This window comes from Lineus longissimus, chromosome 8 (assembly GCF_910592395.1).
Source record: "Lineus longissimus chromosome 8, tnLinLong1.2, whole genome shotgun sequence".
Classification (NCBI taxonomy): Eukaryota; Metazoa; Nemertea; class Pilidiophora; order Heteronemertea; family Lineidae; genus Lineus; species Lineus longissimus.
Genome location: NC_088315.1, coordinates 2,380,717 through 2,404,564, shown reverse-complemented (window position 1 = coordinate 2,404,564; position 23,848 = coordinate 2,380,717). Strand labels below are relative to the sequence as shown.

Below are 23,848 nucleotides of genomic sequence, written 5' to 3'. Positions count from 1 at the left end.
TTGTTTGATGTGCTATTGTAATGATTGCAACTAGTCATTAGTCTGTATTGTGTAGCCTTGGTGATCTATGCTGACTGGCAGTATGTCATGAATGCTTCGTTGACTGTTTAAGCCAGTTGAGGGACACTACTGTTATATGTGACCAGGCATGGGAGTACTTTCACTCCAAAATCTGCCCAATTATGCTCCATGCAAAGGGCACTAGCACTGAAGGAATAATATGAATATTTATGCCCATTCTCATTTTAAGTGCCAATAACACTGAAACGAACAAATTCTCTGCAAGTTTCCCCCCTCCAAAATCTGCCCAATCACGCTCCATGCAACTGCCTAATAATGATGCCAACATACTTCATCTTGCAGCACTAATGAAGATTTATTCACGAAGAAATATCTCGTTGGAAAATCGTAAATCAATCAGGAAATTTCATCATGATTGCCGCGGGCAATATCATTAATTAAACCAAAAGAAATTGAAATGAGGTTATAAACGTCCCTCAGCAGTGTAAACACATTCTACTCCATCTTGCAGTTTGATCAATTTTGGTACTTAACTTGGTGGCAAACTATTGAACCAGATTGCACAGGACAGACAGATTTAATTTGCTGCATCTACCACATCTAATGAAAAACTGACACTGTTTAATTGGTCTGTGCTCAAAGTCCTCTTGCAGTACAGCGCAAACCTATTTTAGCCCCATAGTTAACTGGTAATCTTAATTCTTTGATCAAATTTCGTACATAAAGTTGAAGCAAACTTAATTTCTCAGTCCCCATCTATTTTTACAAAAGTTGGTTAATCAACTTTGTTACAATTTCATCGATTCCCATCCGACGACGACAGATGAAAAAATTTCTAAGTCCAAATATTGCTTCACTTGTTTTTTTTCTGCTCAAAATTAAGAAACATCATCAGCCCAACGACGAAAACAAGGATGGTTAATATATCGTTTGTGTTAAGCCATACAGGGCAGTGTGAATAGGTGCATTTTTACCGCAGGGAGGGGGGGCGATTTACTGGGAACGATTCACAGTTGCAGAAAACCATCCAAAAATGCTTTAGGTGTGTACACGCCTATATAGGGCTGTGAAGATAAAGGATAACCATATTCTGGTTCAGAGTGCCTCAGTCAGTCCATGGAGATCTAACATAATGGTAGGTGTTCTGACGTTCTTTATAGTACAGACCCTGCTCAGAGAAAAGCGCTAAATAAAAACTGACGTCAGTCATACAGTATCTTTCCTTCAAGATTTTGTTAAAAGACCAAACCATTGTTGAAGTTGCTCGTGTACTTCTGAAATCCGCAAAAGATATAAGGTGAGGCATCCTGACATTCTAGAACTAACAGCTGAACATGAGACCTTATGTAGAATGTGGTGTCCCAAGGGCATGGAAATAGGATCAAATACCAGCGTTGTCAAGGGGTAAGGCTTTTCACAGCGGAAGCCTTGCCTTTCTGAACAAGACATCATTTGATATTTCCTGAGTTTTTGGATAGGAAATTGGAAATTGACTAAAAGATATGAAAAGACCGTAGGGGTGTGATATAGGTTAACTTTGAGATGACTATCATGAAAAATTTCTCAAGTTCTTACAAAATTTGTCTTCCAAACTGAATGCCAAGTTAAAAATCCTGTTGGATTATCGAGTTGCAGCCCAACTAGAGACAAGACATGACCTTTTCCTGATATTTGACTTGTCTTTTTTCTCTTTAAATTACACAGCCTACTTCTAAAGTTCACGGCTTGGGCTCTGTCGACATTCTACGTATAAGCGCTCTGCAAATATTGAAGTGTTTATGAGACAAAAATATCTTGTCTGGAATTATTCAGCACTGCGACCTGCGATACCTGTCATCGCAGATATCCCATCATTGCTCATCACAATAACAAAATCGGTAGTTTGTGGATGTTTTACCCTCTTACCCTTGCTGAAAGATCTTCTTAGAATAAACGAAAGCTGTCGATCAAGCGAGACAAAAAGCGATACAGAAATGACAGATGTTTTCGTCGTTAATTATTTAGCCGAGATTATATCTTGCCATTATTGATCCCGCTGATGAGAAGACGTTGCAAGTTGCGGAAATCGAAAAAACAAGTGGCAAGTGTTTTCACACCTGGAATAGGGTCATTGAACACCAAGATCAGCAACACCAACCCTTGAAAGACTCTTCTCTTAAAAGTAAGCAATGCTGCAGACTGATATGTAAATATTGAACATGGCAAGTCTTGTTGCTTTTGCATGTCTAGTACCTTCAGTACTGCCGTGCCACAAAAATAAATCGGGTTACTGTATATTAACAGTACCATCACATTCGAATTGTATTTTTAGTCCAAGCAACATGTGTCATATTAGACAGGAATCAATGGTGCAATCTTCGATAATCTGGAAGTAACAAGTTCCTAATTCGAGCAAATGCTAAGCCAGATTGGCCAGGTGTTGCTCTCGTTAGATCCTGATGGATTCTTTTCACGAGATTTCATCATCTTTCTACCGTCAAAGTTCATTACCATTACCCTAATCAGATTTGGCCATTACCCAAATGTACCCTCGTACTATTCTAAGGGAAAGCAAGACTTGTCAAGAGCGGAAGGTGGATCAAGATGGCACCCACCCCTGCAGAAAACGTTGAATTTCCTTCTGCAATCTTGCTGTCCAACTTGTCTTGCTTCAAAACTTCTCATCCAATCAATTAGTAGCTCTCCAATCCTCCCCCATCACAGAGTCACAACATCCTCCCAAGACAAACGAGAGAGACAGCTCCAACACTTTACATACACATTTATCTTATCGGCTGAGCATTAATCTTTACCCTTTATCGGCTCCTAAGTATAAATTGGATGGCCAATGTCTAGTAAACCATGATAATTGGTATAGCCACTTTTGGCAATCTTGGTGACAGCAGAACCAGCTGGGATATCTTAGAGATCAGGGGATATAATTGGCATAAAATTATTTTCTGATATTTTCTCCAGTGTCTCTCTATACTGAAAAGAGGTGATCTGGCACAGACAAAAAAGATGTTTTAAGTTTGGCAGAAGACATTTGGTGCAAGGCCTACATTGAGGGATCCGTTTCACACACAGCATGAAAGTGACAATTGAAAAGCATTACCTTATGAGCTTGAAGGGAGTTTGTAATCAAAAGAAGCTTCTGAAACCGAATGATGAGGACAGTATGGCGTCAAGTAATCCTTCGAGAATCTCTGGCCTGCAGCAAAAAACAGCAACACAACCAACAAAGAATCAAGAAGACATAGGCCTGTGCCTGTATAAATAGAACAGAACATACTAGGTATAGAGAATAAGAGAGAAGAACCTATGTCCATGTATTTATAACATATTTTGGCCTACTTAAAATGAAACTCAGCTACTTTTTTTTCAACTCCACAGCAGGTCATGAGAGACCAGAATGGTTTATTATTGTACCAATGCAAAATTACAATGCAAGTTCAAGTTAGGCCGACATAAAAAGAACATCTTTTGATATAAGTCATGCCATGAAATAGCAAATTGTTTGGGTTGGCAAGTACACATAGGCCCACATGGTGCCTATACCTAGAGGCTTTTCAAGATACATCATCATTCAAAGATTTTGCTGATGACATGAATCAGGTCGTAGATGACTGATTCTCGTAGCATGCAGGGACCTGGGATAACCATGCAGGTTGGGTTAACTCTGTGGCCAGCATGAGACTCGGTGAGCATCACTTGATGTAGTAGCTATTGCCTTCATTGTGACATTTTCATTCACGGAGGTTGATTAATTTGATGAGTCCCAAGCCACATCACCAAGCTGCTGGCATGCTTTCAATGCCGGGAATGAAAAAATGTATTGATCATATTGTGGGTGTAGTTTAAAGCTCATTGTATTAAAATCTAATGGCATCATCCGTCAAAGACTAACAAGGCTAATGTCAACTTGGTTCAACTGCTACTTCATTCATTTTTATAGCATTTGAGACATACAATGTAATTCCCTGCACGCTGAACGCAGGTTTTTGCTGACAGGACACAGTAACAGAATCATTTATAGTCCATTTTCCCCAACAAATTGCACTTAGATTTTGAATTTCATTCAGAAAATGCATTAGTATTTGCGTATCATATAAATAATAGCTCATACATTTTGATTGAATTAAAACCTAATTCCACTGACAGGCCATTATATACAATATGGCTAATAACCAAGCGTAGCATAGTGTTAACATGCTATGTAGGTTTAGCGCAAATTACCGGTCACAAGCTAAGTGATGTTAGAGTTAATTAATCACAACAGTGCTTACACCTGCCAAGTATATATCAAGGAAATATCATATCTTACCGCAAGATGGAATATTCATGGAAAGTGTTAACTCGACTGATAAACAAAGACCGGCAGTGATAAAGAAGAAGATCTGGATAATGTACGAAGGGAAACTGAACAAAACCTGTTTTGTTACTGATGACTGAAATCGCTGTTTTGCCACTATAGCCTATCAGACTGTAGATAAGAGCTTTAGGGTCCCAGTTGGTCTCCATGCACTGGGCCTGGTGTGACTCGGTGAGATGACCTGGCCCACCTTACTCCTACCTATAGTCATTGCAGAAAGAGGTGATGGATTTTGAATCCAATTTACTAAAAGTTATGGTGAATTTTGAAGATTTATCAAATGAGGCGAGTATCCAAGCCTCGGGCCTACAACATGTATCCATTACTGTATATGTAGTGCCAAACCAAAGCATGACAGTTCAAGACGAGAAACCGACATCAACATCTGTCAGAACAAAATCAAATCAATGATAAGAGTAAAAACAAAAACCGATACTATAACTTACCAATATCAGTTTACCACGAGTAAGCGTATCCCCTTTGACAGTTCAAAGCCAGAACCACAAAGCCATACATCCCACAGGCTTTGAGCACACGCAGGTATCCTTCGTCAGTGATCTATTACCTCCGATGCATGTGGTAACTGGTATCAAAACACAGAATAACTCAGATATCTCTGCTCAACGAGATTCCCGTGCGTTACCGATAAATGTCCAATGAAAAATACACCTAAACACTAAACCATTAAGTTTGCCTGTCTAATGGCAAATACCGCCGAACCAGCAGTACGCTGCAATAATTTTCCGATAGCAAATCATCAATGCTGGCAGCGGAGCTGTCTCAGGGGATGGAGGTTGTAAATGGTCTATAACAATTTGAAGGAGCTATGGAATTCGATGATACCAGCAGTTACAGTGATTATACTAATCGCCAAATGATGGTTGGGAACTTGAGAGTAAGTTCATGTTACTGACATTACGGTTCAGACTGAGCAGAAAAATTATCTGTTTCTGGTCACCAGGCCAACCCTCACGAAGCACGATTTCCCTTCTTCCTTTATCTCACCAAACACAGGAGGGTGGGGCTACAATAAAGGCCAAAACCGAGGTAGCAGTTGAGGTTTTGGGTGCAATTTTAATGAGAGCTCCACCCCAGTGGTCTTTGGAGAGATAACGAATACTGACACTGAGTTTAATTTCTGTTAAAATACATGATGAAAAACGCACAATTACTTTTGCAAGGCCGTGATGTTTTGCACAATTGATAATCAATGTTGGTGTTGCTCTCTGTACAAGGATCAAAGAACCTTGCACATCATTCCTCCAGGATATAACTGGCATTCTATTCAATCAAGAGAAAACTGTCAACAGTATAAATGTCTATATCTCACAGAAATAACCTACAGAGGAATCTTGGAGGGATTTTTTGTCTCCGGATGGGCTTTGAACTATGCTGGTGTATGGACCTGCAAAGATTCAGTGTTGACACAATGACATTTTGATAAATCGATATGAGAATGTAAAGAGATCAAGGGAATGGAATAAAAGGTGACATGTGGCGTGTCCCTCGAAAGAGACATGCTTGTGTAAACTTATTAGCGACACTCTCGCGAGGGAGAATTTATGCGCAACTGAATCAGGATATCTAAGTTCGATATTGTTCACAATATTTGGCTGTTTTAGCTGATGCAGTGTTGACTCTTTCTTAGAGATATTCATAGACTGGTGTCACAATTCTCCATTTCACATTCAAGGTTGAGTGAAAGATCATCCACAGCTGCCATCACAAAGAAAAGGCCATTTTTCAATTCAAGACACATGGAAAACTGATCTTGCCTGTCCAACAATAGCTTAAAAGCATATCACCAACGCCTGCTACCAGCAGGAAAAATATGAACACCTCTGCCCACCATTACAAGGATAAAAATATCTTCTGGCACCAAAAAGATTGTTCTCCTCTTGTAACAGTGTCTCTGACAGAAATACGGCACGTTTGCGATTGTTTGAGGGAATTCTCACATCTATACAAACAACTCAGAAAAACTCTTTCATTTGTCCATCACTTTATGTCCATCCTCTTATACAATCAGGCCTTAGTCATGTGGACAACTGGCCACTGACTCACCAAAGTGTTTAGAGGGCATAGAAACCCTTTGTAAAATATGACTCAAGACACATACCTAGGACAGAGTCGTCAGCCGAAGTCATGATCAGCAAAAAAATCATCCAAATCATGCAACACTCAGTGCCCAGTCTGTTCTTTCAAAACATATTCAGTTCCCATAGGGTATTGGGTAGCTGTCCACTAGCGGCTCCTGAAATCAGATCTTATCCCAAACAAAACCACTCTCTATACCTTCTCCATCGATACAAGGCTTTGTCGACTCATACTTCAGAGGTCTGGCAGAGATTACAAGCAGTCTCAACATTTTGGTTTCAGATGACATCTCTTTTATGACATGGTGGTATGACACTCTTTAGCGCATTTCGGAAAAATCATCTCGGATAGCTCAAATACTGCTATAATGCAAGGTATTAGTGTCTGTGAGTGCTTCTACCCCTCCCAGGACTTCTCATTATGCTTAAGAGCTCAAGAAACCTGCAAGTTTAGCAATATGACATTTCTTTCTTCCGTCGCAAGTAGCAGAAGAAAGACCAAGCGGCTCCTAAGCTTGCAGGCATACTTCGACCACGTAGACTATGATGATGATAAGGCTAGGGTTTCCATGCCTTTCTAAACTTGACTTCAGGCCATAATGACCACCAACCTAAAGGACCAAAAGACTTGATGGTTCTCTCCTGTTCCACATTATCCCTTATTGGATAGGATCAACCTCTTTGCATAAAGGAGTGCCAATGTCTACTTTGATATGTTACCTCGCCAAATGGTTCCAACTCTCATTTCAAACAGCTTGACAATCAAGCCATAATCAGCATTATCTGTTTGCTCTTCAGTGGCCAGAAAGCTTTGATAGTCTATTTCAGCTTAGCTCTTGGCTTTCTTTGGGGAAGGGTGGTTAAGGGTGATCTGTGCTAGGGCTATAGTTAGTGGCTGAGACCCATTGCCAAGACAAATGAATGTAAAGAGAAAGCCTTGATAATTAGGTTAAACCAATCTGATGATGATGATGATAGATGTATCTGCTTTCTTTTTCCAAGGTTATGAAACTACATGGAGGTGCTACATGGAAAACCTTTAACCTATAAAAGACAAACTCCTATCTGATGAACAAGTTGTGAAGTTCGATTTTCAATATCACTGCATTGTTTTTTGGTTGCAGCATGAGAACTCATGGCATGTAATATCAATATTTTGCAATGTGTGGGTGAAAATTGTCTAATTATCTCCGAACCCCTAGAGGGAACGCAGATAAAGCGATGCGGTTAAAAATTATACCTGAAGACTCCGGGATATTGTTCGTCATCTTGTTGCGTGTGAGCGAAAAGTGCAACATGGCGGAGGGTAGCGTGACTGAGCAAAACAAGGCAAAAAACGCAGTTACAAGGAATTACGGCAACAGAAAATGTTACCTGGTTGGGGAATGTGACAGAGTTTTGGGTGGTTTTTCATGTGTTTTTTAACATGGCACAAATGGATACTGACAAGGATTTGAAACGAAAATATTCATGGATGTAGATTTTCTCCTTAAGACTTGTGAATCACCTATCTTGACCGGCAACGATTTCCAGAAACGTCAAATTGAGATTACTTGAAAGAAACATCCCAAGAGGTGAAAGCCTAATGAAATTGCTAGACAATGTTATTTGCCAAAATCACTGATTAATCGACTGGAATATTTCCAATGTACTGCTACTCCTTTGAGAGTTAATGCCTCATGATTAACAAACGTGTCATGTTCCCCAATGGGTTCTACCAAAGATTATTACATCATAATATCCTTCTCCCAGATATGATTGATAGTACTAAGAGAAGAGATCATCTATGGTAAGACAATTGATAAATAAACATTGGGTTTTTATTGGAATATAAAGCGCTTTAGCTTACAACCACTGAAATATCTTGCTTTTATCAGTCTCAGAAGGGCAAAGTTTCTCCTCATAACTAAATCATGACTTCGTCAAGATTCCACACCCTCTCTGGTGTCTCATTGAATGCGAGAGTTATCGGAGGGCACTTATTGTAAACGGGTTGTCACCTGGCCCATGTCCTTATCGCTCCCACGGGTTCATTAACATTGATGCGTACCAGAGTACTGATTTATTTCCTGGTCACATTTCGTGAGATGGCAACTCGAGTAAAAATCTGTTAGAAATCCACCCACACAGCACACAGCAGCTAAGTTTTCCCTTTGAATCAGAGGTTTTTGATGATACCTCCATTTTCCTGTTAAGATGAAAAGTAAGATGAAATAACAAATACCAGCTGGGGCCGAGCATGATTTTTCGAATTGAAAATGACCACGAGGAATCAGGCCTTGAAGGTCCAAACTTCATAATCAAAATCAAAGCAGCACAAATCCATCCTTGATTGTACTTTAATAGATTGTACTTTAATAGACGTACGCTCTTAGCAAGAAAACCCATTTTAACATTCAAAAGATGAAGATTTTGTCGCAGCCACCTGCTGGCAATTTCAGCAATTGATAGCGCTATCTCAGCTAACTCAATTTGTCATAGTAGATCTTCCCACGAGAGGTCTAATCTGGAGGCAGACTTGTCATGGAAGTGAGAATGTACGGCTTTCACTGAAAGTTGTTCTCCTGTCATGATGCTGTGAGCTTGCAACAGCTTTGGTGACAAAAGCTAAACAAATCACACAGAAACGATACAGTTATTTGTATCATGCAAATTCCTTCCCCTCTGGGCTTAGAAATCTAAATACTAAACATTTTGCTGGAGGCAACGTTCCAGTTCTGCTCGTTTCCAGATAAACCCTCGCTTTGATCCACCAATCAAAGCCATGAATAAGCCTCCAACATCCTGACTCACTCTGTTTGATCTCGAGGCCCTTGTGTGTTTGCTAATTTCCGATATTTAAAGATCGGCAGGCACAACCTTTTTGTGTTGAGGCAAGTTTTCTAGCTAACCAGCTTCAAGAAGCAGTCTGATTCTATGACCACCTTCTCACTGTGCTGGAGAAAACTTTCAGTTTTTCCAATAGTGCTGAAGGAAATGTAAATGTCTGGAATCACGCTTACAGATAGACTGTACAAGCTCCGTACACAATGCATCCATAACTCACTAATCAGCAGAAGCGATCGCAAGAATTGATGCAACTGTATCCCATAATTTCATTCCTTTCGACGTGTCTGAATAGAAGATGATATGGTTGTAGCATGAATCTTGTGGCTGAGGTAGACTGGACCACACACCAGTTTATCTGGACAATGCTGGCTGCCAAACAGCAGACAGGTCTACAACATGGTTCATTTTTAATTTCATCTTCATTTGCCTGCCATGAACTCAGTTACATCCGCTATAGCAGCAGAATAATAAGAAGAAATACAGGTTTCTAGAGGAAATGAGACCTCTTGTAAAAGAAATCATAACATTCCTGTGTTAACTACTTGCACAATGCCCGCAACTGTTGGCTGGCGCCACAACAATCGTTTAGCCCAGTAACGGCACAACTGGTGCTTGGCTCAAGTGATCCACTCCCAGAGCAGATTACCTTGGGACAAAATGGTCGCCCTAAGCAGGTTACTTCAGATAAAATGGCCGCCTGTCGCACCTGATTTTTGAGAAGAGATGGCAGTCAATGCTTTCAACCCGGACTTGGGATCAAAAGATCAGGAGGTACTAATTGCAATTTTTTGGCCTGTCAGATGCTTGACAAGAGTTTCGACACCAGGGAATGAAAGATGATGTTTTTTCTGATCAGACTGAATCTGGATCAAATGTCAGACCAGACATCACCTGGTCGTAACTCTTGAACGCAAACCAGTATTTCTCCGAATGAACAACGATTTCCAATACGCTGGTTTCCAATTGAACATCGAACCATACCAAATCGATAAAGCCATTCCATCAATCGTTAAATCCGTTTGGGACTAATGCACAGTGCATACAGATCAATGTGATTGGCCATTCTATTGACTGGCTCACACCCGCTGCCCCGGAAATGTGATATCTTGAAGTGTTTGTTAATGCTGCCTGAAGAGGTGTTGAGGATAGAAACATTTTGTATCACATTTCAGCAACAGGTTACAGTTGTCTGGAAGACATCGAAAACAAATGGAAAATACAGATCAGGAGAGAGAAGATCTATTGCTTTCAAAAGGCGAATTGGCCCAGCTCCATTCAAGAAGCCATCATGAACTTGTATCATGTGATACATCCTATCGCCCGAGTCTAGAATCTCGGTGGTTTGTCGGTTAAGTGACTGAATCGCCAGTTCAATGGCTGTAAACCATTAGACAAATACACTTAAATCACTATCTAAGCTTCTACTTACCCCGTGGGGACCCGGTGCTGAGTTTCTGAAAGACACAAATGAGAAAAGGTTGGCTGGATGTTCAATGTGCAGTATGGTGAGAAGAAGACCCAAGGGGCACTCGCGGGCAAGTCGATTTTGCCATTATTGGGATCAATTTAACCTTTTTCAATGATGATGAAATGGGGAAATTTTCGAAGAAAGATGCACCGTTTCACCAGAACTCCACAAAGCACACTTTAAAGTAGGACATTTTCATGAAGGCATTTCACTCTGAGCATGGTTAGAGCAGATTTTCACTGTTGGGTGAGTGGGGAGGGGACGATTAGAAAAGGACCCAAGGGAGGGGAATTCTGGGGCATGAGTGGATTTTCACATCACAAAGCTAGAAGAAACATCGATCTTCAACAGAAATCCAGGAGCAATGATATAATAGGAAACGTTGACATTCAAACACGCCTCTTTACTGTATTACATCCTGGGGCTCCTGAAACTGGTGACACGCACCGTCTTCGTTATCATTTTGAAATAAATGAAATATAAAAGGGTTAAAAATCCCAGTGGCAAAGTCAGTTACATGCGAGATGAAATATCACATCCGTGTAGACTCTGCCAACAGTTATACCCATTATCTGGAATATTCTGATAGGAGCGGCAACCAGCATTCGTCCCCTGGCGATGAGATGCAGCTGTAAATTCATATCTAATTAAATTTATTTCAGTCGCTTGGAGAATCAATTTTGCAGGCGTGTCATTGTGATTTAGCTTCAGATCGTCTAATTAGCACCGGTGGTAAAGATCATGACAGGGCGGTGCGTTGAGGTTGATCTGCGGGGACAGACAGAATGAACGGTGGCACTTTTTTGCTTGTGAATTTGAAGACATCACAGAGCGCTTAAGACTAGCTTTACCGATAGCTTCATCCTATCTCAATGACCACCAGAAACGATCTGGTCAAGCAAGGAACCTTTGCGAGACTCCACACTAGGGCCACAGTTAGGAGGGCGTGGAATCCTAGAAGACAATCTGCCTGACCGAAACAGCACGTAAGGGGTCCAACTAACATATTCTTACTGATCATTTAGTAGCTTCTTCAGATCTGAAGGCATGGCAGAACAGTCTGTGTGGCATAATCAGCTTGATTACATCTTGCCTGCAAGAAACGCAATTCCAACAACTTGTTATCGGACGTCATAAAGCATGCGACGCCTTCATCCAAGATTGTAACTTTCTCATTACTCTCCCTGCAGCCAGAAGCCACACGCATAAATCAAACTTGGAGATAAAATTCCAATTCTGGTTTTACTTTATGAGGAACAGCAGATTGCACGTCCCTCCCTGAGGAAATCAGGTAGCACATGACAATATTTATCAGATGTAGACGCCGCTGACATTTCAGGTTTGATTTCAGATCTTTTGCAATGAATCTCTCTTTAAGGCTGGTACTGATCGATATCAGCAAAGTAACGTTGAGTGTTTTGCTCAAGGAAGCCATGGTGTGTCTGAGCCTCGAACCCACAACCTCCTGATCAGCACGTTACTTAACCACTTAACCACCTCAAGGCAGAGCAGATTTCAAATTACCGGTATTGGAGCCTTCGTATTTGGACACCACACCACATGTTAAGATCGCAAGCGCATTAATAGAACTTAATGGAATATCTCCGTCATCTGTCTTGCCAACTATTGGTCATCCATGGCTGACCATATTGGAGACCGTATTGGAAACCAAGAGAAAACGTTAAATCAATTCCAGTTCAAATCTCAACTGAATCGCCAGTAGATTTTGTGAAAGTGTACACACGAATGTACAGAGAAACGTGGTCAGCATTGGTGGAATAGAAAAGAGAAGCCTTACATTACCTTGAAATGTGGCGGAAGGAAATCGTCAGATAATTCTACATTTTCGATCATATCGTCATGGCGATGGATGGAGAATCCCAATAAACAATTCAATGAATCTGCCGCAATTCGATCAAAAATATCGAGCAACTTTGCTACACTGCATATGCCACGCTTGATTGGTGAAGGATGGTTTAATTCAAGGAGCAATTCAAAACATCACTTCTGCAGTTTCGTCAAAAATATTGCAAAATTGTGATGAATTTGATGAATTTTGTCTGAATTTATAGGGTCACAGTTTGCTCAATTGTTTTTGCGGAGATATTCCTCCGATTAGATTTCGAAGGACTCACTACGTCAATTCTCTGTATGTGCCGAACTAGACCCATCAAATCATTAGCATATTCAAACTGCTTCGGTGTCCCTCATGAAACCCCTCGCCAAAGAGTACTTCTGAGATGCTCTGTACTAGATGTTTTTAAACAGTACGTGGCATATGAGATCTTGATGTTAATTATACAAAAGTACTTCTCTTGTTATAATTCCAGTACACCTCCTCCTCCCACGCCCATTTCAAAGTAGGATACTATCTGAGCAATTTCACACAGTTTCAGAAAGGTCAGATGTACTTTTCAAAGAAAAGAAAAGTGAGAAAATAGTCATCAAAACAGCTTCAAAATGTCAAGCTCTCTACTGAAATTGAATGAAAGTTGACCAGTTAGGATGACTTCATAAAAAAAACTTTTTTCATGTCACTTTGGGACTATAGGCAAGAACTGGAAGGTCAAATGTATAGTCTTGGAGTGACCAGTTTGCACAGTTAGCGCCCTCAGTTATTTTGGATTCAGCCAGAGTCACATTCTTGATTAAAGTGTGAAGTGCCTAGTATGTACTGTGAGATAGAGACGACTGTCAGCGACATCTTATTTGAAAAACTTGCAAGATAGTCCTGAGAGTATGAAATCTTGCAACAGACTTCCACTTGGTACACTTCCAACTGATTGAGTTTTCTTGTTAGGTATAAAAGTAGATAAACGTTCACCCATCAGCAGAGTTAATGGATCTCCCATGTAAAAACGTTGCAGCCTCATCGTGTGAATGTCCAGGTGACAATAATTTGCCGATAAGATGCTCACTTAGTGTCAAATGTGTCGTTTTTGGGACAAATTTCGTAACCATTTTTTCCATGGTGCGAGTGATACTTAGATTGATTAATAGGCTACGTTGTTGATATCGAATTTGCCGCTTTGGGCTGGCTTAACTCTTTCACTGCCAGATCCCTGTCCACAATGGCAAAGTATTCTTTTCCAAAATTTTACTCCAAAACAGGTTTCAGTTTAGGACATCTGAGAATAGGCATAAACTTGAACAAGTAACACCTCAAATACCCACACATAATTGCTTCATATGGCTTCTTTCCACCATAAACCTTGACAATCACGTCTCAATTTTAACAAATCGACCAAAAATCACATTTCGTTTCTCACCATTTCAGGTGCGATTTCTACTTTTATCTCGTCTATCTGTTTTAGTTTTTGGAGTACAGGTGATGCTGTTAGGAGAAGAGCAATATTTCTGGTGTTTATCTACGTCTAGCCTCAAGACATGAACTGGTAAAGATAATAGAGCTCCTTCCTAAGTGCTCTGGAAAGCATTCAGTGTTGTGTGCTACCGAAGTTTGGAGCAAGTTGGGGTAATTGGCCAGAGATGCTGTTTTCAGCCAAGGGGATAAGTCCATCACAAGCTATTCATGTTTTCACGAGGATGGGGTCTCTGTTTGCATCATCAACACCAGCTACAAGGAATCTTAGCTTTTGCTTCTCTTCTGAAGCTTGTGAAATTGAAGTGAGGTGACTTGGCAAATATCAAAAGCAATATACTGTACCGTAAGCCCGAATCGGCAGTTTTTGAGGTCCTGCACAAAAATGCAATAAACCGATTGGCAGATATCAGAAGTAGCCATAGTCACACTACCGGCCATTCTTTCTGACGGGTGGTCAGGTTATGGTCTGCCTGCTATCCCTAAATGACCCTTTGGATCATTTAGAATTCGCACCACGAAAGGCACAGTCCGTACTAAAGCCCAATGGCATCGGAACAGGATAGAACAATCGGTTTATGGCAAACCCTTTACAGCCATGTCGCTTGACTACCAATTTATCATTCTATCAGGGTCCAGTTTCCAACTGATAACATTTGCTTTCTTCACCATTTCTAGGGTGTTCCCTCTGTTCGATTCACCAGCAGTCAGGAAGGCTAATCCAAAAGTGGAAGATGACCCTCTAACTCCTGAGAGAGTCATGTTTGGCAGACAATAAAGGGAAAGCTTTCTTTATTTGCCCAATTACTTCCTTTGGTGGTTGAAAAAGTCACGTTCGGGAGTTTGAAATTCCCAATCATCAGTAAACAAAAGGAAATTGTTTGATGTTTGGTCATGTCATGGGTTTAGCTGTTCACATACTGCACCCCTAACATCATGATTTCCTACATGTGCTTCTTCCTCGGTGGTTATACCATGCGGGCTTTATCCCACATCTGATTATTCTCTCCATTATGCTAAAGGTGGTGAAACCATTCCACATAATATGCGGTCCATATCTGAGATTGCAGCTGAGTCTCTGGAGCATCCATATTTCATGTTTATCACCAACCTTCATCCCGATATCAATAATTCATGGTAATCTCTGACGGAGCCAAAATGGATGCCTAATGTCCTCACACTTCTTCGATCGGGATGTCTTTGTACCTCGTGTCCAAGATGGGAGATTATTACTGCTGTAATAAAGGTACTATTGTATATGATGTCGGCTAGATGAAGATGGATGCTTGGTTAATGGCCTGGTCTCATAACAGAGCCAGTGTTTGGGTCTTCATTCTGCCGCTGTCACAACAAAGTGAGTGTTTTTTCTGCAAGAATATCTTGTCTTTTTTTATACCTGTTGGATAAATCACTGCTCTTCTGTCTAAATGTGACACAAAACCATGGAGAATACCAAATGTTATTTCCATACTTTCCGTCTGCATAAGTCTGGTAGAAAGGTTTTTATATTGGAACAAAAACAAGTTTGAAGTGGGAATTGATTCAGAGTTAAGATGTTTAGATGATGCAAATATCCTAAAATGCCTGCAACCCTAATCGTTTTCAAATATAAAACATCAAAGTGAGAGTTTTGCACTTATAAGCTCAGAGATTGGCATATTCTGGTTATCACCCGTTTTCGAGAAACATGGCTATCATGATATGTCACTACTTCAAAGATTATAACAGAAATTCACTTTCTAGAGGTTAAAGAATTGAAAATGATATTGCTTCAATCAGAACTTTACAAGATTGCCATCGGCAACTTCTTTGAAGGTTCAGGTCATATCCTTGTCATTGTGGATACCTCATTTACTAATGGGAGCGTCCTTACAGCCACCGAGCCAAACTAACGTATCTGGTTTAGCAATGTTGGCCACTGATGGATCTGTTTCAGATCCAACGGCTAGTGGTTTTAACCCCTTAGCTGTCCTCCCTTGCCAGGTTTTTGGCACTACTGGAAACCATTTATTTTCCGCAAATCATCTAATCTGGAACACCCCTGTATTTGCTGCTCATTTGATCCACACCGCCTGAACCAAACATATCAGTCATGCAATATTGTGATCATACTTGTTTGTATTCTGTCGACTAGCTCCGCCACGAGCACTCAGGGAGGATCATGCGCCCAATGCTCATACACTCCTCTGTCTTATCAGATCGCAGGCGAACACAAACCCTGAGGGCGCAATCACTCAGACAACAAACCAGTTACATGCGGGAGGAGGTCGCTCTAAATTGCTAACCGAACCCTAGTGATTAGTTTCATCCTTGCATGTACCAGTTCTTTAACCATCGGATCAATGTCCCCCCAGAGGTACAGTGGTTAAAGCAGACAGAATGTAACATCTGTCTGCTACTTCCTCCACCGGTGGCATCCGAATGTGCACATGTTCATCCTAAATAACAAAGAATGTAACCTTTGGACTGTTCATCCTGTCTGTATAGCAGGGTATAGCAGGGTATGCTAGTGACCAAAGACAGACGATCTTCCACATCCCATTCTCAACAAGAGCGCTGAGATCACCCCATAAAATGGCTCCTAATGGCCCTTCTCGTTATCTCTTCCTGGGCTGCCTTCCGCCGCAGTTGCCATCATGGGTATTATCCGCTATTATGGGTGTACACTTGGCTGAAGATATCATGAACGTTTAAATACAACTATAATTTCTCGCTAATAGTGGCTGCAGGCTCCTGATTAGCCGATATTTTCTCAACCGAACAGGTGCCCCTCTTTTCATCACTATCATCATCATCATCATCATCATCATCAAGGTGGTGGCACTGAAACGAGTCCTTGTGGTATCTTGGCTATGGTTCTAATCCTACAGTCTGTCAGCATGAGACTTGAGGCAGGTCTCTTTGTCTCACTGCCATATTCTATTAGACCTAGATTTATAAATGGGTACCGATCCAAAATGCTCAGGTTGATGCACACTGCTGATGGAGCCGCTCATCTGAAACTTCCACAGTCTTTGCTGACAAAAGCCTCAAGTTTAACTTTTACAAATATAATCAGCTCCATCTGAACTATCCCTCTCTCCCCACCAACTTGTTTACTCTCACAAAAGAGGCTAAGCAACATCACGCTCACTCATCATGACTTCTTGATGAAGTTTTATATTTGTCCAAGAACTCCTGATCAAAGATGCAATTAATATTACAAAGTAAGTGCTGCATGATGATGGCCAATTATTTTCATATTTGGCCACAGGTCAGATCAGTCAAGACCAACTGGTCACATGTCAAAGGCAATTATTATTGCTTTGATATTCATACAGTTAGGTTCATTAGAAATGTTTTTATAACTAGAGGCCTTAGCGGGCAGATGATAACAGTGAGACGATTAGTATGATCCCAGTGGTTTGAATGTTTTTGTAAAATTTTGAAAATAAAACTACTCAACATATCCAGACTACTTTCTTTCATAAGAGCTCAAATCCTAGATAAAAAAATTGAAATACATGTACTGTCTTCAAAAGAGCAACACCAGGCATCAACTGGATTCAGCTTGATACAAAATGTCAGCAAATCTAACCAAGACTTTCCTCCCACTCTAGCTCTCTGCCTCTCAAAGATGAGCATAATAAGTGCAGCCAAGTCTATAATCAGCCCTGTTCATTTTAAGCCTGCTTCCGTTCTGGCCAGGAGCCTGAGTGCTCTAATGGAAAAGTACTTGTTCTGCCGTCTTATCATCTATTTATCGCTGAAGATTCGAGGGTCTTTTCCACCGTTGCTTTAGGCAGACAGGTGGTCGTGGTTCACATAAATATCAGACTAGTATCCAGGGTATTGACATCTTAGAAAGTATTAATGCGTGTTGCTTTCAGTATGTAGTCATGTCGACAGTCAGAAAGAGCACTTCTTGGGGTTTAAGAAAAGACGGTTTAAAAATGGATTGATCTTGAAAAATGGGGTAGGTGGGCCAGCATGTAAAGAGATCAAAGTTATGAGGGACATGACAATGATGATGTCGACCACGACTGCTGTTTCACCAGTAACCCAGATGCTGACAGAGCTCTTGTTGGTATGGTGTTTGAACAGACTGGGCCAGCTTACCGGCAGCAACACTGTTATCTATCACCACATTCCATCCAAAACTTTGTAAAGATTAATTTGACAGGTAACAGTTCACTGTCGTCCACCACCCTGACAAGGGTCGGTGACAATCGCACCTGGATAGCTTCCACTTTGTTGCTTAGCAACACGAAAACACACTCTCCTCGATGCTTTGATCATGGGCAGTTTTAAGGCAAGATGGTTGCCGACAAAACGATACATTCAACCTGATCGAATTTGTGCAATGAACAGTAACCGAGGAATTTTCTTCATGACCAACTCACTTCAAATGAAAAAAAGCCTCAAAAAATTCCAACAAAACCTGATTTTCCTCGTTCATCAAAGCTTGAAGCAAATCTTGACAATACACAACCAAGGGAAAGAGTTAAAACTCCGAGTTATTTGCCAATCAGAAACATTGGTGAAAACTAAGTCAAAACCTTTCAAGCATTTCCATTCTGCCCTTCCTCATGAACTGATGTTTAGTGTCAAGTCTTCTTCAGTGCATGGCAATAAATGGTTCGGCTGAGAAGTGCAATAGACTTCCAACTTGAAAAAGTAATCATGGTTTGAAGTATTTCTCCTTCCGACACCGTATAACCTGCTGTGAGACGTGCATGCCAAGCTGTGACCACTTCATGCACTTGAGCAGTATTGTCCGTGGTGACATTGGGCAGCCTTCCATCCTAATGCACACTAAAGAAATGACCACTTATGGCAATTCTATGACACGTTTCAGCCTTGCATACCTCGGGCAACCTACCCCACTTTTGCCAAGCATCCCAAAACCACCTGTCTTCAAGACCTAACCATCTCTAGCCTCAACTATCACTCTCCAAGCCAGGCATTCACTGCCTCAACCCCTTCGCTTCAAGCCCTCAACTGTCATCCACTGCCAAGCAACCCACAACTGCTTCAAGCCCTAACCGGCTGTAACTCTATCAACATTACGTGCACCAAATCCAATCATCAGCTTGGTACATGTAAATGATATTATCATGAAAAAGTGACTCCAGGGTATTTGCGTTATAGCTCGCCATATGGATTCTCCAGATTGGGTTTGGTCACGGAAGTGACTCGCGGCTTGTGTTACACACGCCAGCTTTACGAAAGGTTTTCTTCAATTTGTGCCACAAATTGATTTAGTCATGTCTTTTTGTCATGAATTTCGTCCCCGGTCTCGTATTGATCACGGAAGATTGTTCATGCGATAACAGTTATTTATGCTTCACTGGTTTGTTACGTTAATATTGCAACAGTAAATATTGGATTATGAATTACCAAAAGTGCAACCGATGGGTTTCTGTTTTGGTCATGTGGCAGCCTCAGCGGTCATTTGTTGTAAATGATGGTACCCTAGTTAGGAGGCCTGACCACTTTCTTAGGGCCAGGATTTCCAACCCTGACTAGTTGCTGCTTTGGCCCTCACAGGTCGAGCTCTAGAACATGGTATGAGCAGATTACCCCTCAGGAAGCCAGTTACAGTGAGAGATCGTAACGTGCTTTGAGACAGACCCAGATCAGTATAGCAGAAAGGAAACCATCCATTATTATGACTGGATCACTGGATCGTCTTATTTATGAGCACTGACCCATTGTTCTTCAATCTCAATCATTTGGTCAGTTCCTTAGCAGCCAATCTCAATAAAAGCCGCCATGACTGCAGTACAAACTGGTGGCAAGCACTCACTAAATGAGGTTGCTATGGTTATTGTCCAAGGATCTCATTCAGAAATTGCCCTCTGGAGGAGGAACATGCTGATATCCTAGCATAACGGTGTTACCGCCAGTCTGGGTCAGCAATCTTTCCTGGAGCACAGAGGCAGGTCTCCACAGAGGGCTATTTGGGGCGACTATCACCGATCTGCTCATACAACACATCAATTTGATCGTGACCCATGAAGAACAATGTAGTGACAAGACAACTACCTCATGCAAGGAGAAAACTGTCATGTCCACACAACCCAATATCTGCTTACACGTTATCAGCTCGTTTACGGCCATATCTCACAAAATCAATGTTGTTCTGTCATAGTCTTCCAAGCCAGAGTCGAGCCGTATAAACTCTGCCGTTGCATACATTTGGTACCCTTCTTGAACCTCAGTTTATGAGTTCCATGCTCATACAGTCTTACCACATCCGTGAAATAGATATAAGATTTCTTCACTAATTTCTTCTCTTGGTTTTGGTTTGCTCCAAGAAGGCATGAAGCAGCTTGGGGGCAGATCCAAATGGGTGCATCAACGGGAGCGCAGTGGGCATGCACCTCTTGAAAATTGATCATGAGTGTGAAGAGCCAAGGCTCCCCCTCTTTCTCTTAACCTGGATCTGCCCCCGCTGGCTCAGTGACTCGGATCTCAACAAGAAGAATCCGTCGAAATCAGTCAGAGATCTGAATCAGTCCTATGATAAACGAGACAAGGTGACTCAGCAAATATGACATTTTTTCCGCAATTGCAACTCCCAGGAGAAGAGTTGTAAGAGTAATTACCAAAAAAACAATCGTCCTGACATTTATGAAAATTGGATTTTATGTTATAAATCATGAAAACACAGTATACCCTCCATCGGGATTGCAACTTAACTATCACAGTATCATGGGTTTTGGAGAATCTCAAAAATTCTCAAACTTGTTTTCACATGTGACCCCTGTACCTAAGTACATGAACTCGACCAATAGTCAAGTGGTTCTTGTAAACCGTTAGCAAAAACAAGACAGAGTCATTCCCCTTGTTGCAGAGTTCATGAGAGGAAATATGATTCCAAAATCACACTACTTGAGGTAAGCAACATGTCATTGTCTCATAAGTGTCTTTCATTTTCAACTCTTGACCGCCACCACAACTTCTTCTTTCAAGTTTACTCTTTCACCAACGATGATGTCCTCGCAATCTTTCTTGTCAGTTGAGACCTGCAACATCACAATTCACAACACTTGAGGCACATGTCATATGACACCAAAGCTGTTACAGTCCCAAAGGTGCAGTTGAACCGCTGCTTTTAAGATGTCCCATCAGCCATGAAGTGACTCAGGTTACCATGGATTAGTAAAGCATGGGCAAAGAGAACGTTGGTATGCCATGGTGGGGAGCCATCACACCAATCAGTTAGAGTTCACACAAGTTTGATAGTCAGTCAATCTCAGATGGAGTCGGAGACTCGAAATATGAAACAACCCAGCCCATGTTGAATCATTTTACCATGTGGAAGTAGGCTAGAATTTACCCCCTGAAGTGTCCAGACGACAAACAATGTTGTGACTTTACTTACTAGACTAGAGTTTGGGTTCCAAAGACTGTCCTACCACTGTTCCATCAAAACCTAAGGAAGAGAAAGGCAGATAACATCGTGAAGCTTTGATATTTTTGCAAATCTTTCATTTCTTTGGTTAAAATAATGGATTGGAAGTATAAACTAATGGGAAGGGACACTATCAAGTCGGGATTTATAAGCCCTTATAAAGGTCGAGAAAATCTGAAAAAATGGAATCCAGCGCACACTTTTCCATTGATAAAAAGATTAGCAGGCTTGGCGACAAAGAGAAAAAAGCTCAGGGAGATAGATGAAATGAGATGGTACCATTGTGTTATTCCTGTACATAATATGGCCGGATGCAGAGGATGAAAAACAACTTATATCAGCTTTCGAAAAAAATGACACACGATGTGGGGTATTTTTATCAAAGCGTGGTAATGACACACCTTTTATGAGTGGGATGTGGTGTTTGTGATGTGATGTGATGTTCGAACGCAAAGGTTGAGTGCTGACTATAACTCCCGATCTCCTGTGGCCATTCTCGGTTTGCTCTCATTGATACTGATAGTTTAAAGGCCTTGTCATTTTATTTATTAAATTTGAAAATTGCTGACAGGATTTCATGAGTGGGATGTGGTATTCTAAATCTAACCCTAATCCTTTCATAAGTTCAAAATTCTGAAAAATGTTCGAAGTCAAGGAGAACTACATGAACGGAAAACAAAAACCTAAACAATCAGGAAATGTTTTTGATGAGATCATGACCGTCAACAGCCAACCCAACATTATAGTGACAAACGTTAGTGGTGATGGGCCAAAAAGACGATTCTTTTGTCATTTATTCCATCACGGACAGGAAACTAGTCAATGGACCTAAAGAGCTTTTCCCAGGGCACCGGAAACTGGTGACAATTAAAAATGGTGTGAGGATACGTGAATGGCTGGAATGGGAAACATTCAGAAGATGGACGAGAAAAAAGAATGATATTCCTTGCAGCTGGTACATTCACTCCTGTACTCTAGCAGTTGTTGCCAAACCAGCAAATTCACTTTCAGTATAGTCTACACTTTTTCATCCCGAGGTACGAATTACCGTTTTCCAGACAGATAAGAATGCAAAGCTCGTTTCTGAAAAACCCACCACGGAGATTCCATAAGAAACCAAAGTCAAGAGTTACAAGTGCTAGTCTCTCAAGTTTCCAAGCCTTTCCACCTTTCATACCGACTTTCGTTTCAATTCAGACAATTATCACCCGCAGGGAAACACCAATATCAGTTTTCAACACAGGGTTATGTTCATCCTCTGAGATAAACCATTATATATTCAGCTCTTTAAACTTGCATTGGAGTTTTGATGCTTGAATGGATGAGCAGTACTGCAATTCAAGAAAGAAAATTTGTACCAGAGGTAGGTTTTCCAATGGCTATGCAGCAGGATAATCTGAGCAAATCCATTCTTGATCCAATATACAACGCGATTCACCATATAGGTGAGCCATTATGGCACCCTTGGGTCCTGCTTGTCATTCTTGGCGCTGCGATGAATCCAAGCGAACAAGAAAGCTACAGGGAAAACGTCCAATCAATATTACAACGCTCAGTAATTATTCGGACTGCCAAGCTACCAACCCCCTGCTGAAAGATCGACAAGCTTCTATATGGCGAGAGTTTGAAATCTTGCTGTATTTGTGTCGTATTCTCTAGGGCCTGATCAATAGAACGAAAGTTTTGCCGATAATCTTGAATTGCCAACTTTGGAAATCTGCTGATGGGTTGCCTTCACACTCCCGTCGATGTTACCACTGTCACAGGCTTTAGGGTCAGTTACAATGAGGAACCGGTGCGATTTATCCGCCGCGTGGCGCTGCAATCGATCATACCAAAACTCTCCATTTCCAATGCATTATCATGTTATTTCTGAGCCCGAAAACGATCGCTTATTTTCGACCGATTTCGGCGACGTTTGCATCTTCCTGTTTTAAATCTATTGAGCTATCAGTTTCTTAAGATAATTTTGCGGAAAATATGCGCGATGCCAGTTATTGGGCACGTTTTCTGAAATCCTGTGCAAAAATGTACACAATGGTTTCCTGTGATTGACCTCATGCGACGTCAACAGACCAGAAAATGACGTCATGGCGTCAGAAGGTACGATCAATTGTGGCGCCGCCACTGGCATTTATCTTAACGCCGGTTCCTCATTGCTGAGCCAGTAATCTACATCAGATTTAACCAAACGCCTGTGGAAACCATGCGGTCTGGCAAAGCTCGATGAAAGAAATCCTGGGTCTCTGTTTAGACAGACACAAGTATAAAATCACATGCCATCTTCATATCATACTCCATGAAATTTGCATAATGTTCTCTATTTGAAGTCGACATTTAAATAAACTCGATTCTCTTAGAA

The 23,848-nt window shown here is 41.1% G+C and overlaps 1 protein-coding gene across 3 annotated transcripts in view; it reads right to left on the bottom strand.

Moving 5' to 3' along the window:
• LOC135492351 (xylosyl- and glucuronyltransferase LARGE1-like) overlaps window positions 1-23,848 on the bottom strand; it is a 62,952-nt gene that overhangs the window by 33,566 nt on the left and 5,538 nt on the right. Inside the window, exons 2-3 of one of the 3 annotated variants that reach the window (XM_064778765.1) lie at window positions 21,457-21,507; window positions 10,727-10,751 (exon numbers count right to left, since the gene is read on the bottom strand). The gene's annotated coding sequence lies outside the window, so the exon portion shown is untranslated. Of the gene's footprint in view, window positions 1-3,115; window positions 3,267-4,818; window positions 5,080-10,726; window positions 10,752-21,456; window positions 21,508-23,848 lie in introns of those variants that run through there. The other 2 variants (XM_064778767.1, XM_064778766.1) reach the window with 2 other exon arrangements.